The 17,798-nt window shown below is 42.7% G+C and overlaps 1 protein-coding gene across 1 annotated transcript in view; it reads right to left on the bottom strand.

The window, feature by feature from the left end:
- LOC140076456 (caspase-3-like) overlaps positions 1-4,765 on the bottom strand; it is a 30,168-nt gene extending 25,403 nt beyond the window's left edge. The window contains exon 1 of the mRNA XM_072122985.1: positions 4,684-4,765. The gene's annotated coding sequence lies outside the window, so the exon portion shown is untranslated. The remainder of the gene's footprint in view (positions 1-4,683) is intronic.
- Positions 4,766-17,798: the final 13,033 nt, after the last annotated feature.

Genomic DNA, 17,798 nt, shown 5'->3' with positions numbered 1-17,798 from the left:
GGACGCTTCTTCCAGCAGGGGGGGTGGGTGGTAGTGGAGGACGCCCGCTTGTTCCGCCGGTGGGGCGGGGGAGTGGAGGACGGCCGATTGTTCGGAGTGGGGGGTTTGGAGCGGTGGAAGGGCGCTTGTTCCGCCGGTGGGGGGGGGGAGCGGAGGACTGTCGCTTTTCTGGCGGGGTTGGGGAGCGGAAGGCGGCCGCTTGTTCGGGCGGGGGAGGGGGGGGAGCGGAAGACGGCCGCTTGTTCCGCCGGTGGGGCAGGGGAGCGGAGGACGGCCGATTGTTTGGAGCGGGGGGTTTTGGAGCGGAGAACGGGCGCATGTTCGGGCGGGGGTGGGGGGGTTTGGAGCGGTGGAAGGGCGCTTGTTCCGCCGGTGGGGGTGGGGTGGGGGGGAGAGCGGAGGACTGCCGCTTTTATGGCGGGTTTGGGGAGCGGAGGGCGGCCGCTTGTTCGGGCTGGGGAGGAGGGAGCGGAGTTACGAGCGGGCGGGGAGGCCATGCAGCGAGTTGGGCGGGCAGTGAGGCGGGAACCTGTGCCGGGGGGCTGACGGCTCGGCCATTCAGAGGGATATGCGGGGAGGCGGGGTGGTCGGGCGCACAGCTCTGGGAGGTGGCGGCTGAGGAGCCAGGGCCCAGGGGGCGCGATCTGGTGGGGGCCCCCTGGGGGGGCAAGATGGTGGGGGCCCCGGGGCTCGAGCCCCGGGAGCCCCGCCTATAATCCGGCTCTGGTGGAAGGAGTTTGGTAGGTCATATGGTTCTTTCAGCTGCATCCCACAACATTAGCATAAAGGAGAGCGGTGAGGGGGCAGCCCTGGTGGGCACCCCTCGTGTGACTTCAGGAGAGCTGGTTTGTGATGTCCTTGGACACTAAATTGTCAATTGTCCTCATGCTGAGCTTGACTTCACACATACACTCTCCACCTTGGTGACTTTATACAGTCAATTTTCATCTCACTTCAACGTTGATATTTTGGATGCTGTCACCATGTTCGACAACAAAAAAAAAACATGATCTAGAATGTGTTAAACTGCGTGACAAATTACTTGTATTGGTTTAGTAACTCAATTTATGCTGAGAGGTTCAGAGAATCTACTGTAAAAAGTCTAGGAGGCGGAGAGTTTATAAATTAATTCTAGCTCTCCCTACCTCAGAATACCCCCACTGCTGCGATAGACATCATGTCTAGACCAAGCTTCTGGAGAGCCAGTTAGCCAGTTTCCTAGATGTAAGACCACCTGTTACAGTAAACAGGGCAATCTGAAGTAGGAAGAGTTAGAATTTTCTAGTAGATGCCATCACACTGGGCCATGAAAGAAATATCTGTGTTAAGTTGTTTGACAACATTCTGGTAGTGGTGTATAAGGTCAATTTCTGTTACTTCAAAGTCTTTTGAATTCTGTTTCAATTTGCACCAAAAAAACGGTCTGCAGCAGATTTATCAAGGGTTTTAGACAGTTTTCAGGCACTTTTACAACGGAAATAACAACAGGGTCTGGTCTGTGATAAAGGGCATGGTTTCATGTAAAAAAAGGCGGTTTGCCAAAAATAATGCCAATTCCAATATTCTGCTGTAAACTAAGCCAACTAATATTATGTGCAAAGTACCACTAAAGAGTCTTACACCAGATTTATCATCCTGCATCAGGCTCTTATATGAATCTTGTGCAGCAGAACTCTGTCTGGTCTAACTCTGCACTGTCTTACCCATGTGCATCACATGCTGTGTGTAATCATTTCAGGGAGTGCCACATGTGTTATAGTAAATAATTAAAGGACAGAACCATTAAATATATATATACACACACACACACACACACACACACACAATCTGGAGATCAAAATTACAGAACAACCCACAAATGTCCTAAGTGTCCTAGGTTTAACTTTACATATCAAGAAAGCAGAGCATAAATATTAATAGATGTACACTCACCGGCCACTTTAGTAGGTACACCTGTCCAACTGCTCGTTAACACTTAATTTCTAATCAGCCAATCACATGGCGGCAACTCAGTGCATTTAGGCATGTAGACATGGTCAAGACAATCTCCTGCAGTTCTAACCGAGCATCAGTATGGGGAAGAAAGGTGATTTGAGTGCCTTTGAACGTGGCATGGTTGTTGGTGCCAGAAGGGCTGGTCTGAGTATTTCAAAAACTGCTGATCTACTGGGATTTTCACGCACAACCATCTCTAGGGTTTACAGAGAATGGTCCAAAAAAGAAAAAACATCCAGTGAGCGGCAGTTCTGTGGGTGGAAATTCCTTGTTGATGCCAGAGGTCAGAGGAGAATGGGCAGACTGGTTCGAGCTGATAGAAAGGCAACAGTGACTCAAATCGCCACCCGTTACAACCAAGGTAGGCAGAAGAGCATCTCTGAACGCACAGTACGTCGAACGTTGAGGCAGATGGGCTACAGCAGCAGAAGACCACACCGGGTGCCACTCCTTTCAGCTAAGAACAGGAAACTGAGGCTACAATTTGCACAAGCTCATCGAAATTGGACAGTAGAAGATTGGAAAAACGTTACCTGGTCTGATGAGTCTCGATTTCTGCTGCGACATTCGGATGGTAGGGTCAGAATTTGGCGTCAACAACATGAAAGCATGGATCCATCCTGCCTTGTATCAACGGTTCAGGCTGGTGGTGGTGATGTCATGTTGTGGGGAATATTTTCTTGGCACTCTTTGGGCCCCTTGGTACCAATTGAGCATCGTTGCAACGCCACAGCCTACCTGAGTATTGTTGCTGACCATGTCCATCCCTTTATGACCACAATGTACCCAACATCTGATGGCTACTTTCAGCAGGATAATGCGCCATGTCATAAAGCTGGAATCATCTCAGACTGGTTTCTTGAACATGACAATGAGTTCATTGTACTCAAATGGCCTCCACAGTCAACAGGTCTCAATCCAATAGAGCATCTTTGGGATGTGGTGGAACGGGAGATGCGCATCATGGATGTGCAGCCGACAAATCTGCGGCAACTGTGTGATACCATCATGTCAATATGGACCAAAATCTCTGAGGAATGCTTCCAGCACCTTGTTGAATCTATGCCACGAAGAATTGAGGCAGTTCTAAAGGCAAAAGGGGGTCCAACCCGTTACTAGCATGGTGTACCTAATAAAGTGGCCGGTGAGTCTATAGTGGTAATATCCTTCCCTCCACACTAAGGCCCGTTCCACACTTGCGAGTGTGATGCGATGAACTTGCATCACACTCGCAACGCATGCTGCCGGGAACGCACAGCCCGAACGGTGCAGCGTTCGGGCCGTTCGTTCCCGGCAGCATGCGTTGCGAGTGTGATGTGAGTTCATCGCATCACACTCGCAAGTGTGGAACGGGCCTTAAACTTACATTTCAAAAAACATGTGGTAAAGTGTCCAACTCCTTCAAGCTAATTTCATAAATTGTATTCAGTCTAGAGCACATGATAAAAATGTAAATGAGATAATTGTTAAAGAACACTGATCAAAATTAGAGAACACTTTCAGATACCTGCAAGTTATGGGTGTTAATCTGGCGGCACCTGCTGCTAATTTTCTTAACTATCAGACAAAATGTGATGTTCCAGAGTGACTGAAATCCTCCGGCGCCAGGTTGTCCAAATAAAGGCCAAAGGGGTGACCCTAACAGCCATAGCAAGAGAAGTTGGTTGTTCGCTTTTCAACTCAGGACCGAACAGGGTAAGGATCTGTCTCATCATGCAGCGTCTTGAGGTTTAGGAGCGTTCGGACTGAAAGCCCATTTTGCAGTGACAATATCTCACATTATCAGAAAGAATCAAAAGACTAGATTCAGCCTTACTGAGGATGTGGACAAAGGAGAAATGGTCCTACCATTAATTTTCTTGATGAAAGCAAGTTTAGTTTATTTGGCTGTTTATCTTTGCTTTAGCATAAAAAAGTCTAAAAATAAATCTCATTTTATTTGGAACTTCTCACAGCTAAAAAGTCACGCAGGACTATTTCTACCACTTCATTAATCCGGTGAAACACAGAACTATTGCAAAGCCAGAATCATGACTTGGGACTGGGACTTGCAACTTGCAATAAGTCGTACAGTTACTCCAGTCCCCTGCTGGTGTATGTGCTGGGACTTTTTATGCATTTTGAGACTTTTTGAAAAAAAATCCCAGACAGCAAAGCGAAAGCTACTTTAAAGAATCTGATGAGCAACTGAGCTCCAAACACAGACATAGAACTGTCCCAAAGAATCATCTTAATGATAAATAACCACCAAAGAGTTGAAAGAAATCAGTGAAAGGTGGTGGAGGAAGTGTCACAGTTTGGAGAATCTTTTCTGCAGAAGTCATTGGACCTCTCATACAGCTACATGGCATGTGTGTATCAGAACCTTCCTCAACAACATGTGGTTCCTTTCTTGCTTTCTTCACTCAATCAGCAATTTTCATGCAGGACAACGCCCCATTCACACAGCAAAACGAGTAAAACAGTTCCTTGAAACAGAAAAAATTAAGGAAAAGAGTCCTGATCTAAAACCCATAGAAAAACCTCTGAAAAATCTTTGGTGCCAAGTTATGGCCAAGAAACAGAACAGTCACCAAACTATGGAAGAGATTGTCTGCAGTGTTTTAGAATTGTTTAAAGGTATTAGAAAATAGCTAAACTATATAAATTTTGCCGTTTTGTAATCTAATAAAAGAGAACTTTACATACCTGGTGGAAGATGTACAGTAGCTCTGATTGTTTTCCAGTAGCTTCCTGTTCTGCTTACTGACTGTAAATGTAACCGCTCCCTTTTCTGGATTAGGCTTTTCTTAATAAACACTCCCAGGGTGATGTTTATATCGGATGCTTTCACGGCTTATTATTCTGTTACTTCCTTAAGCAAAGCACGTCAGTGGAAACATCCAGCTCCCCGCTCTCTTTTCTTCCTGTCGTGTACCGTATATATTCTCGAGTATACTGGAAGCCGACCCAAGTATAAGCCGAGGCCCCTAACTTTACCACAAAAACCTATATTTTTTTTTACTCGAGTATAAGCCGAGTTTGGGGGTTTCAGCACATTTTTGTGTTGAAAAACTAGGCTTATACTCGAGTATATATGGTACTTTTTACTCATAGGCTTAAAAAGAATTGCAAATGTAAAACAACAGACAAAATGCTGTTTCATCATTTTCTTACACGTTTTGTTATAACAGCTTTAACTTTACACGCCAAATGATGTCCTTTATTCTTTTGGTAGGTAGAATCGCTAAGATACCACATTTTTATTGATTTTCTTATAAAAAATCTGAAGCTCTTTCAAGAAGAAAAATCTTTTTGCCATATGACATATATTCTAACATCACATACTTTTTCATACTAATGTACAGACCAATGTAAGGTTATTTTGTGTGGGATGAGCTGGCATTTTGGAGACTCTTCATCCTTTTGATCACTTTGTATTAAAATGTTTATGTTTGTTGAAATGGCAAAGTGACGATTTTGACTTTTTTCCTGTAACAAGGTGCACTGGTCGTTTATTAATTTATATTTTGATATGTCATAACATATTTATATTTATTATGTTTATTTCCATTCTAAGGTAAAGGTGGTTTGGAATTTCTTTCTTACTTTTACTTATTTTTCATTATTTACAAGTTTTCTGTGTATACATTGTAAGAGCACGTCGGGCGGGTTCTCAACCTTACAGTGTATGGCACAGACAGTATGCTTATACAGTGTGATACATCTGCCATTGCTCTCTTTTTCCCCCTAAATGCAGGGGACAGGAGTGAATATTGGCAGCAGCCAGCCATTGACATCACTCTGATCCTCCCTCCTGCTAAGCCACGTATGGCCGTGGTGGATTAAAGAAAACCTTCCATCAGGTAGATCTAATGGTACCTTTCTATTAACCTACTAAGCCCTAATCCTATGATGCTTTCTAAGATAAACTTTACCCAATGTTCAAATTTTACAGAGAGGTTACTGGGGGCTGAAGTAGCCTTTCCGGGCAGTTATAGCAAAGGTTACTCCACGCCCACAAATATGTTCTGTGATTCCTTCTACTTGTGTGTTCACAGCCTGCTCCTACATAGTTCCTAACAGTCCCAGATTCGGCAGGACAGTCCCGGCATCCAACCGCTGTTGTGACATCCCAGGAGGTTGGGAGATTGTCCCAGGATGCCCTTTCTTGGTTTGTCCCACCTCCTCCTGGTCCTTTACACTACTTGTCAAGATTTGAACAGGTGTTCTGGATAAGTCTTCATGTTTAGAGTGAGAAAAGTTGTTCTAGTTCTTTCTGCTCTCTCTACATGGCTTTCTGCATCTGTGTAAACCATGACATCCCTGCTATCTTGTCAAATGTTGGCTTTTCTTTAGCATTGCAAGTGAGGAGGTAGCCCCCCGTGGGTGGCCCCACCCCCTTCTCCGAGTCACATTCAGAGCCCAGCAGGAAGTGGGAATCCTGCGAGTGAAAGAGGGAAGTTCACAAATTTTTTTGGTTTAATACCAGCAATAGGAGGAAAAGAGGGGCCACAAAAGGAGGAGGATGGAGGACAGAGACCAAAATATGTGGGGGGATGACAGGAAGCCACAGTAAGAGAAGGATTATGGACAGGAACAGGGTTGGGAAGGGGGCTAGGAAAGGGTATTGTCTAGAGCGCTTCCCTCGCCTCCCATCCTCGGGCACCATCCCTGACCCCAGCAGCCAGCCAACCCCCTCTATGACGCAGTGAGAGGACGCTGGCGTAGTTTTTGCATGGCTATATACTACAGGGGAGGCTGGCTGTATACTACAGGGGAGCTGGCTATATACTACAGGGGGAGCTGCCTATATACTACAAGGGGACAGGCTGGCTATACACTACTTTGTGGCTGGCGGGATATATATTACTGGGAGCTGGCTATATACTACAGGGGGACAAGCTGGCTACATACTACAGGAGGGGCAGGCTGGCTATATACTACAGGAGGGGCTGGCTGAATATATATTAGTGGGAGCTGGCTATATACTACAGGGGAGCAGGCAATATACTACTAGGGGCTAGCTACTAATACTACTAATATTAATAATAATAACAACCTCAGTGCAGCCCTGCATAATCTGTGTGCACTATGTAAATAAAGAATTATTATTATTATATACTTAAGGGAGCTAGCTATATACTACAAGGCTGGCTGGCTATATACTACAGGGGGACAGGCTGGCTATATACTACAGAGGTGTGGGCAGACTGGCTATATACCACAGGGGGTGTCGGCTGCCTATATACTACAGGGTGCAGGGGACTGGCTGGCTATAGTGACTATGATTCTGACTGGATGTGTACTCAGGGCATGGGCTACCTATATACTGAGGAAGTGTGCTAGGGCTACCGGATTAATGTGGGAAAAATTATATGGAAGTATATATTATTGTATATTGATGGATCGCAGTATATTATCTGTACATGCAGGGGGCACTTAGCTGTTACCTAGGGGACATTATATTGACTGTTATTTTTTTCGGGATGTTCTCCAGAGGCCACAGTCACCCGGGTTGCAAATTCTGGAGTGAAGTAGAAGTTGCCGTGAGGTTCTCTACCTGATGGAGAAGGATTGGCAGCAATGAGGAAACTACAGGAAGAAGAGCAGGATGGACTGGACCAACACAGACATATGTTTTTGCTAAATTCTTTGCAAGTTTATAGTTTTGGTATAAGCATCGCAGGTATTTTCAGTGGAGGGACATATTTTAAGCTATATTCTCCGCTGGGAGACATTATTGTAGATGTTTCCATAGCAGTTGGGCCACTTAGATGTCTTTCTTATTATTTTCATGCAGGGGCATTTCATTTTTCGCTTTCTCTAGGTCAAAAGTTTGGGAGGAATGTGCTACTGCATGCACAGTAGCTCCGGTTTCAGTACTAATGCACACACATATAGTGACGCTCTGGTCGGCACTGAAGCTGGAGCCGCTGCGCTGAGCTCCGATGGAGTCGGGAAAATGGGTGCAGTGTGAGGAGCGTGCAGTGAACACACAGGAAGGAGGGATCACAGAGGTTACTGGGGCATGTTAGATAAAGTTTAGTTTAGCTTAAAAAGCATTATAGGATGAGGTAGGATAGTAGGTTAATAGGAACCATCAGTTAATAGGTAGACTTCTGATGGTAGGTTTCCTTTAAGTAGTGCTGCATCTGCCCCCCAAGGAGTTCAATGGTCTCATACAATCAATGCTCTTTTGGTTTCAGTTAAACAACAGCAAGATTGCTACCCCTCCCTAGTCATGGAATTGTCAAAAGTTGACACAGTAGATAATTGTGGGAAACAATGAGAATTAAAATAAAAAAAATGAAAACATAGATGAAATGATGAATAACGTAAATTAATAAAGAAAAAAAAATATTAATGGATATTAACGTCACACTTCGGGTGCGGGTGCATGGAGAGGGCTCTGTTGCATATTGCAGCAAACACTTACCGGTAATACCCGTAATTGGTGTTAACCCGTCCATTGCTTTGCCGGCAGCTTAAAAAAATTGTGGCAAAGGTCGGCACTTCGAAGACCCAAGGCTGTCTCGTTTTAACCCATTGATTACATTTTGCGATTAGAACATTGTAATGATTGAGGAGGAAAATCCCGATACACTGATTTTTTATAAATAAACAGTAAAAATCATAGACTTATTAGGTATCGCCGAGTCCAAAAATGTCCGATCAATCAAAATATAGTAACGGAAAATAGCGCCCCACATCAAAAATAGCACTTTTTTTGCCATTTTGAAAAATATAAAAAATTCTATAAAAAGTGATCAAAAGGTCGTACAGTCCTAAAAATGTTAGCATTAAAAACGTCATCAAAAGTCTCAAAAAAATTACATAACCCACAGCTCCGTACACCGAAGTATGAAAAAGTTATTAGTGCCAGAAGATGGCAAAATAATAAAACATTTTGTGCAGGTTTTAATTCTTGTAAATGTATGAAAACATGATCAAACCTATACAATCAACACGAGAGCCTCTATGCCGAACCTTTTGGAGACCGAGTGCCCAAGCTACAACTGAAACCCACTTATATGTCGCCAAGTGCCAACATGATAATTTAAGCAGTAACTTATTGATCCCAGCTGTATCACAAGTTTTAATCGTATTGGCGTCCTGAGTTCAACAATACAATAGAAAGATGGAGAAATTTGGATTGTAGCTTCCCTCCATTGTCCCCTGAAGAGGAAGAATCGGGGGCCCAGCGGAGGAGCTCCAATGACAATCCATCTCTATCCACAACTTCTCGCTCCTCCTGTAGTCCTGGCAGCCAAGGATGTGGCTTTAAAATAGCGCTGAGCTCGGCACGTCCTGGGCTGTATTGGATCTTAGAAGAAAGCCTTAAGTCTTAGCTTGCAAACTATGTGTTGGGGTGAAGGCCTGTGTGCTGTTTTGTAGACCTGGACCCAGCTACAGGAATTTAGACATCAATGCTTGAAAGTTAAAAACTCCATGTTTTTATTGACGGACCTTGGTCACGGATACAAAAACTTTTTCCAGCGTAACAGTTTTAAAAAATATATACATCAGCGACGCGTTTCAAACGCACTATGCGTCCTTCCTCATGGCTGTATGATGTACAAAAGGCAAACTCACAGACTTAAAAAGATGGAAGTGGGTTGCGATTGGATTGTCATCACCTGTTGCATTGTTACGCCCTTTCCTCCCCATATGCTATCAACATGCTTTAAGATTGAAACATAAACAAGTATAGATATGTTAAAAACAAGTGTGGACATATACTATATCATCTACTCGGTTGTCTTACTAAAGTTGTGGTATTCTAATCTGTACATACATGGACTAATTTCTCCACCAATGGAAAATACGTTTTATACCATATTTGAATGTACGGAATAATAAACCGCCTACTATTTATATAACAAGTATGGTCATAATTCTAATACATTTGCATGGCATAATTGTGTAACAAAACCTCTTGTTGCAGTCGCGGCATCTTTTATGTGTGTGTACAAGGTTCTAATGGATCTCGCGTGTCCGTGCTAAGCGTCGTAGATAACTAGCAATTATCTCCTGCTGTCAGCTGGAAGAAAGACAGCAGCGCATGTGTGTTAATCCCTTAACCACGGGAACTAGTAATACATATGGACAAGCGAATCGCACCCTGTTAGAAAGCCAAAGGAAAAAATTAAACAGAAAACAATTGGACATTGGCAACTCCGATCACCATATATCCATTGACAGGTACGATATCCAAATGAGTGTAATAATGGGTATCTCAATATAACAGCTCGACTAGACAACAGCGGTCTCAATCATCATATATCTATTAACAGGTACAGTATCGAGACAAACATTGTAATGGATAACCTAATAAGACAAAAAATATATAATGTACACCAATACAACATCAGGAAACATTATTTTTTAAGAGCAGTCTTAAAGAAAAAAGAAGCACATAGTATCTTATCTTCACAAAACTGTGATACTCAGTAGTGAAACATCATTTAATTTTTAAAATTGAGGCCTGCAGGAAATCTGGTATTAAGATGGAATATCCAAAAGAATTCTCGATCCCTCAATAATCTTTCTTTGTCTCCACCTCTAGTATTCATGTGTATCTGTTCGATAGCATATACTTCTAAGCTATTGGTGTTGCCATCATGTTGTTCAAAGGCATGTTTTGCCACATTAGAAACAGCTTTTGTTGACTGATCTGGGTTCGAATCTACACATCTCTTTTTTAAATAATATCATTCAGATGTTCCAAAAATCTCTTTTTAAGCTGTCTAATAGTGCTGCCCACATACATTTTATTGCATATGGTGCACTTGATTACGTATACCACAAAAGTACTGTTGCAGTTGACATATCTCTTTATATTGAATGAGTGTGTATTATCTGTATTCTGAAATGTGCTGGTGACCCTCGCGTACCTGCAAGTTTTGCAAGGGTGACCCCCACACCTAAAGAAACCTTTTTGATGTAACCAAGACTCTGATTTATTAGAAGATATAAAATAGCTAGGTGAGATTCGATTCCCAATAGTAGTAGAACGTCTGGATACTACCTTGCATCCTTCATCCAAAACTTCACGTAGTTTCTCATCTTCCCATAAAATAGGTATACACTTTTGTACTAGTGTTTTGATTTGTGTAAACTGGTTACTGTAATCTAACACCAAATACGGCGTGTTGTTACTGTTATTCCTATTTTTATTACTAGGGGATTTTTTGGTTAGCATTTCTTCTCTATTTTTCTGCTCAACAATTGCTTCAGCTCTGTCGAGTAACCCCCTGGAATAGCCTCTTTTCCGCAACCTTTGCCTAATTTCCGAGGCTTCTTTTCTGTAATCCTCCACATGGGTACAGTTTCTTTTAGATCTCATCAATTCCCCAACAGGGATAGCACGAATGGTGTGTTTCGGATGAGAACTACCAGCATGGAGTATAGTGTTACCCGCTGTGCTTTTTCTGTGTGTACTAGTTCTAACAATTTTACCCTCCTGTGCCTGTAACAGTACAGGCAGTCCCCGGGTTACATACAAGATAGGGTCTGGAGGTTTGTTCTTAAGTTGAATTTGTATGTAAGTCGAAACTGTATATTTTATAATGGAAGTTTTAGACAATTTTTTTTCTTTTGCCCCAGTGACAATTGGAGTTTCAAAATTTTTGGTGTAATTGGACCAAGAATTATCAATAAAGCTTCATTACAGACACCTTACAGCTGATCATTGCAGTCTGGGACTATAGTAAAGCATCCAGAGAGCTTCACCAGAGGTCACATGGGGCAGAGGGGTCCGTCTGTAACTATGGGTTGTCTGTAAGTCGGGTGTCCTTAAGTAGGGGACCGCCTGTAAATCCAAAAATACAACATTGTCCCTACATACTGAGTAGGTGAATTTTAGATTGATGGTATTGTTATTAATGTAGGCGACAAATTCTGGTACGGCAGGCACACCTCCTGACCACACAATCAATATGTCGTCAATGTACCTGCCGTACCAGAAGATGTCCCCCACAAAAGGATTATGTACTGTGTATATGGTGTTCTCCTCCCACCATGCCATGACCAAATTGGCCAAGGATGGTGAGAACTTAGCCCCCATAGATACTCCAGATATCTGTAAATAATATTTGTTATCAGATAAAAAATAATTATGGTTCAGGAGATACCACAGTGCTTCTTTGATGAAGTTTTGTCTGTCCTTGTCATACCCACTATATTTATCTAGATGGTGCGTAACGGCCTCCATTGCTACTTGTTGTGGGATAGAAGTATATAAAGAAGTGACATCACATGTTAGCCACGAATAATTTGACGTCCATGTGATGCCACTCATATTTCTCAAAACGACCACCGTATCCTGTAGATAGCCCGGCCTGTGTGCCCACAGAAAGGGCTCTGAGTGCCACCTCTGGCACCAGTGCCATAGGTTCGCCACCACTGCTCTATGCATTGAGACAGTATCCATTCTAAGCTAAATGCGCTTTCATTAGATTGTAAATGTTGCTGAGTTTCAAGTGAGAATCTGGCTGCGGTACAAACCTTTGTAGCTCACCAGCTTCACTGTGAGACTGAGCAAGGCTGCAGAGCTTTATAACAAGGTAGGGTAAATATAAAGGTATTTTAAAAAGGCTCCGGCCTCTTGATGTATCTGCACAGCAATTATATCTATGCCAGGTCCTTCCTTGTGTAGAAATATTTTGCAGTATGTTGACTTTCACCTTTGATAGTTTGCACAATGTAACTTGTGTGCGGGTGTGAGGCAGGAACGCCCCTTCATCGGCCTTGTCCCCCCTTGCCCCAGAGCTGGTGTAAAGGGGAAATAATCGCAAGTGCTGGTGGATCGCCAGGCATTAGTGATTATTTCAGGACTTCAAAGTCCTGATAACTGACCCACTGTGTTTCAGAATTTTGGCACAAATTGATGCATCTTAAACTCTTGCCTGGTGAGGTATACCAATTGTGACGCAATTTTATTTGTTTATAAATTTAGCCCGAATTTTAGATGTCTAGTTCAAATCATTTTCCCACAATCTATTCTTAAGAATGGCAGTAATCCCAGCAATCCCACCAAACAAATATGTGCAGGGCCGGCGCCAGCACTGGGCATACCTGGGCAAGTGCCGGGGCCCAGAGCTGCTGGTGGGGGGGGCCCACATAAGGCTGTACACAAGGAATCTATGGGGGTGAGGGGGGCTGTATCTAATTAATCCATAGGGTGTGAGGACTGTCTGCTATGATAGACCAGGGAATATTTTAGGGAACAGGGGACTGTTTTTGTTTAATTTTTAATGCCGCCACATAAGTTCACCGCAAAGGGGCCCACTGAGGCTCTGTCGCCAAGGGGCCTACTGAAACCTGGAGCCGACCCTGAATATGTGCATTAGGATGGTGTATGTTTTGTAACTTTTCTTATATAGTTTGGTGTGGATTGTCCATTGTGTGTTTCCCCTTTTCTTTCTTGTGTTAAATTTGGGGACAATGATCAGTCCAACACATTACTTTTGTATACCAGTGTTCTGGGCCACGGGACGAAGGATGAGACTGCAAGGAGCAGTACCAGATATAGTACATTCACTAGTCCTTCAGTGAGTAGCTACTTCTGCCTTATCCTCATGCAGCGCCTCCCACTCCCACCACCACCACCACCACCACCACCAAACAGTCCCTAGGGGCTACCAAGGTTGCAGACCAATGTTCTACACAACGTACTTATAATTACATTCAAGTGATTAACACCATTAAAAAAGTTCCTATGAGTGCTATATAATGACAATATTTTACATCAAATCCTTGGTTATGGCTGTAGATTTGTCGCTAGACAAGCACAAATTGAAAACTATCTACACTAGTATGTATTCCTCTAAAGATAAGACCAAAGGAAACAAATGATTATAATGAACTGCTTGAGATAAGTGTGGTGGGTAAAGATGTCACCTGTGCACATATCCATTGTCAGTTTCCAAAATACATTGAGGTGTAATTCACCAGGGAATGTATGTGGTACAAGGAGCGTGGCATTCTCGTATCTTTGTTATTTTTTATGATGTTGGAGTGGAAAAACGCACCCACAACATCTTTTACCGCACCTGAAGCAAAAGCAGCTAATAGCTGTCTAAGGCCCCTTCCACACTCGCAACGCATGCTGCCCACATCTCCTGGCCCGAATGCTGCAAACTGGAACTGAAATCAGCATGTCAGTTCAGTTCCGGTTTGCAGCGTTCGTGCCGTGCGATCCAAGCAGCACTCGCGAGTGTGGAAGGGGCTTTAAACTATTGATAAAACGTGGTGCAGACGAGTCAGAAAACTGTGTTGGCGAAACCCAGAGTTGGGCGGACATGCGACACTGGCGTCCTGCTTGTACTTAGATATGCACATTTTTACAAATATTTTGTGAGTATATTTTTAAATAAAATTTTAAATACTAAGAACATACTACACTATCCATATGTGTATTTCTTCTAGTGAAATTGTCTTAAAGAAAGATGGTAATGAAGGAGAATAAGAAAACACGATGGAGTTGGTCTGAATGGTGACCTATTCTTGCCGGAGATCTGTGGAGACTAGCAATATTCGTTGAGAAAGATTCATTCAAACAATGCCGTTAGAAATCGACTCCATGAGGATGTTATGAGGGCCCGATACACGACAGATTGGGGTTGTGCTCACAGCTCAACATCGTGCATGACGCCAAATTTGCCACTGGCACCCTGTGCTCCTCACAGGTGAAAGCAGGTTCACCCTGAGCACGTGACAGACACAACTGGAGACGCTGTGGAGTGCGATCTGCTGTCTCCAACATCGTTCAGCATTACCGGTTTGGCAGTGGGTCAGTAATGGTTCAGCTCAGCAGCTCTACAATATTCTACCCCAGCACATGCTCAGGTTGGTTGTACATTTACCAGTATTCTGCATTTATTCTCTCAAAAGTCTATAATTATTAACCAATGTATTTCCACAAAGCCAAAAATTATGTCAAGTTTAACCCCTTCACACTCCGTGGCGGATATATCTGGATCAGAGCCGAACCGGCATCGGGTAACACGGGGTGCCGGCTGTAACTAATAGCCGGCACCCCAGTGTAACACCCGCGATCGGAGTTGTCTCCGATCGCGGGTGCTTAACCCGTTAAATGCCGCGGTCAGCGCGACCTCGGCATCTAACATGCATCTGGGGGGTCTTTCCCCCACGATCGGCCCCCCCGAACAGTTTTCGGGGGGCGCCGATCGTTGCTATAGCAACTCTGGGGTCCGATCTGGACCCCAGAGTTACTTGCAAGAATTGCCGGTAAGATGGCGTCTGTGACGTCATCTTACTGGCACAGTGCCAGCCTCTGCAAGTGCATAGGCTGACACTGATAATACTCTGCAATACATCAGTATTGCAGAATATTATCATGAAGAAGCAATCAGATGATTGCTTGTTCATGTCCCATGGTATAAAAGTGAAAAAGTAAAAAAAAAAAGTTATTCAATAAAAAAAATAAAGTCATAAATCACTAAAAATGCCCCAAACTCCCAAAACATATAAAGAGACATAACTCAAAAAAAAGTCTCAATCATAACACAAACCCCACATATATAGTATCACCGCGTCCGTAACAACCCGTAGAATAAAAGTAAATCATTATTGAACCCCCACGATAAACGCCGTAAAAAAAAACTGTTATAAACCCTCCAAAAATTATGATTTTTACCTTTTCAATCTCACAAAAAATGCTATAAAATGCGATCAAAAAACCATATGTACTCAGACATGATACTGGTGCAAAGTACAACATGTCCCGCAAAAAACAAGCCATCAACCAGCTCCGTAGCCAAAAAAGTAACAATGTTATGCCACTTGGAAGATGGCAATACATAAATGATAGATTTTTCCCCACATTAGGGTTTTGTTTGACAAATTTAGTAAAACGTAAGAAAATATATTCAAGTCTGGTATCCCCGTAATCGTATCGACCCATAGAATAAAGATAACATGATTATTAGTCTATACGGTGAACACCAAAAAAAAAAAAAAAAAGGAAAAAATCCAGTACAGAATTGATGCTTTTCTACTCCTGCCCTCAAAAAAAGTTCCTAAATTTTCAACAATAGGTGATACCAACCCCAAAATGGTAACAATGGAAAAAGCATCTCATCCCGCAAAAAAAAATGCCGTCACATGGCCCCAATAACGAAAAAGCGAAAATTTTATAGCCTTCAAAAGGGGCCAATGAGGAAACTAAAATCCTGGCAGCTGCAGCGCCCTCCTTCCCTTCTGCGCCTCGCTGTGCCCCCATAAAACAAGTAACGGCCACATGTTGGTGGTCTTTGTACTCAGGAGAAATTGCAGAACAAATTGTATGGTGGGTTTTCTCTTTTTATATTTTGGAAATGTGTAAATTTTTGTGCTAAATGAACGTATAAGGGAACAATATACCATTCTAACTATGAAGATCTCAAGGGGTTAACAATCTTCGTAAAAGCTGTTTCTGATGGCTTGAGGGGTGCAGATTTGAAAATGGGTAGATTATATAGGGGGTTTTGATGCTAAATATGTAAAATTTCATTCAAAACTGTATTTATCCCCAAAATAGTCAATTCTGAAAATCCGGAAAAGCGATATTCTATTTGTAAGCCGCGTGACGTCAAAATAAATTATCCAGACATTTCAGAAATTATGAAAATGTAAAGTAGACAAATGGGAAATGTTATTCAGCAACTTATTTAGGTGGTAAATCTATCTGCCTGGAAACGCAATGATTTAGAATTTCGAAAATGGCAAATTTTTCAAAAAATGTATCATTTTCTTTTTTTTTGTAAATAAACGCAAAACTTATCAGCCAAAATTTACCACTAAAATGAAGTACAACATGTGGGGAAAAAACAATCTCAGAATCGTTTTGATAAGTAACAGAGTTCAAAAGTTATAACCATATAAAGCGAAGCAAGTCCGAATCCAAAAAATCGGGCTGAGCCTTAAGCTGTAAAATGGCTGCGTCCTTAAGGGGTTAATAACTTCACCGAGTAGTAAAATGGGACAATGTTGTATTGTTAAGATGGATGATATTTGTTCTATTGCAATGTCATTTTCTTGGCGTTTATGTCTTTGTCCAGATTCTGAGGGGTCCTATAAATAAAGCCAATGCTCCTGTATTTAGTTTAGTACGAATATGTAATATTTACTGACAAAAAAAGAGAAGTCTATTGTCACAAAGCAAACTACCAACTATCTTAAAGGGGTATTCCCACAAAGAAAAAAGTTTCGTATATGTACTCAGGATAACAAAATAAGACATTAAACAGCATTTTACAGATATAACTACAACCTGTCTCTATCAGTCCTGGTGTACACCATTTCAGTTGCCCCTAGACACGACCCTGAAACTTTTGACATTAGGGTCAAGTGGCCGCCATCTTGGATTTCTGAGTGACTCCGTGCTGCTGAGTTTCTGTCTCTCTGCTGTGTGTCTGTAGCCACACCCTCTGCACGGAGCTCAGAGACAGTCACTGATCACTTCCTGCCAGGAGAGCGTGAGCAGAGAGAGAAGATGCAAATTACAAGGAGATAAGTGACCCAGGGAAAGGGGCAGGCAGGAACATATCTGTGAGATGTAGCAGAGCTCACAGTGTAAGTCTGTCAAGCCTCTGTGTAATCTCATGCATCTCTGATCTGTCTCATCTCTTTCTGTGTCAATGTGTTAGTACAATGTCAGATGAAAGTGTTCACCTGTACCTGAATAATCTAACTGCATTGTCACCCCACAGAACTAGATGTGCTTAGAGAGGCCCTGTCCACACCCTGGGATTTTGCACTGAGCAGCCTAGAAAGTGATAGGAGCTAAAAAAGCAAAAAAACTGAGTAAAATTGTAAAG

Source organism: Engystomops pustulosus, chromosome 1 (genome assembly GCF_040894005.1).
Source record: "Engystomops pustulosus chromosome 1, aEngPut4.maternal, whole genome shotgun sequence".
NCBI lineage: Eukaryota > Metazoa > Chordata > Amphibia > Anura > Leptodactylidae > Engystomops > Engystomops pustulosus.
Note: the sequence above shows the minus strand (reverse complement) of the source record. Positions and strands in the feature narration are given on the sequence as shown.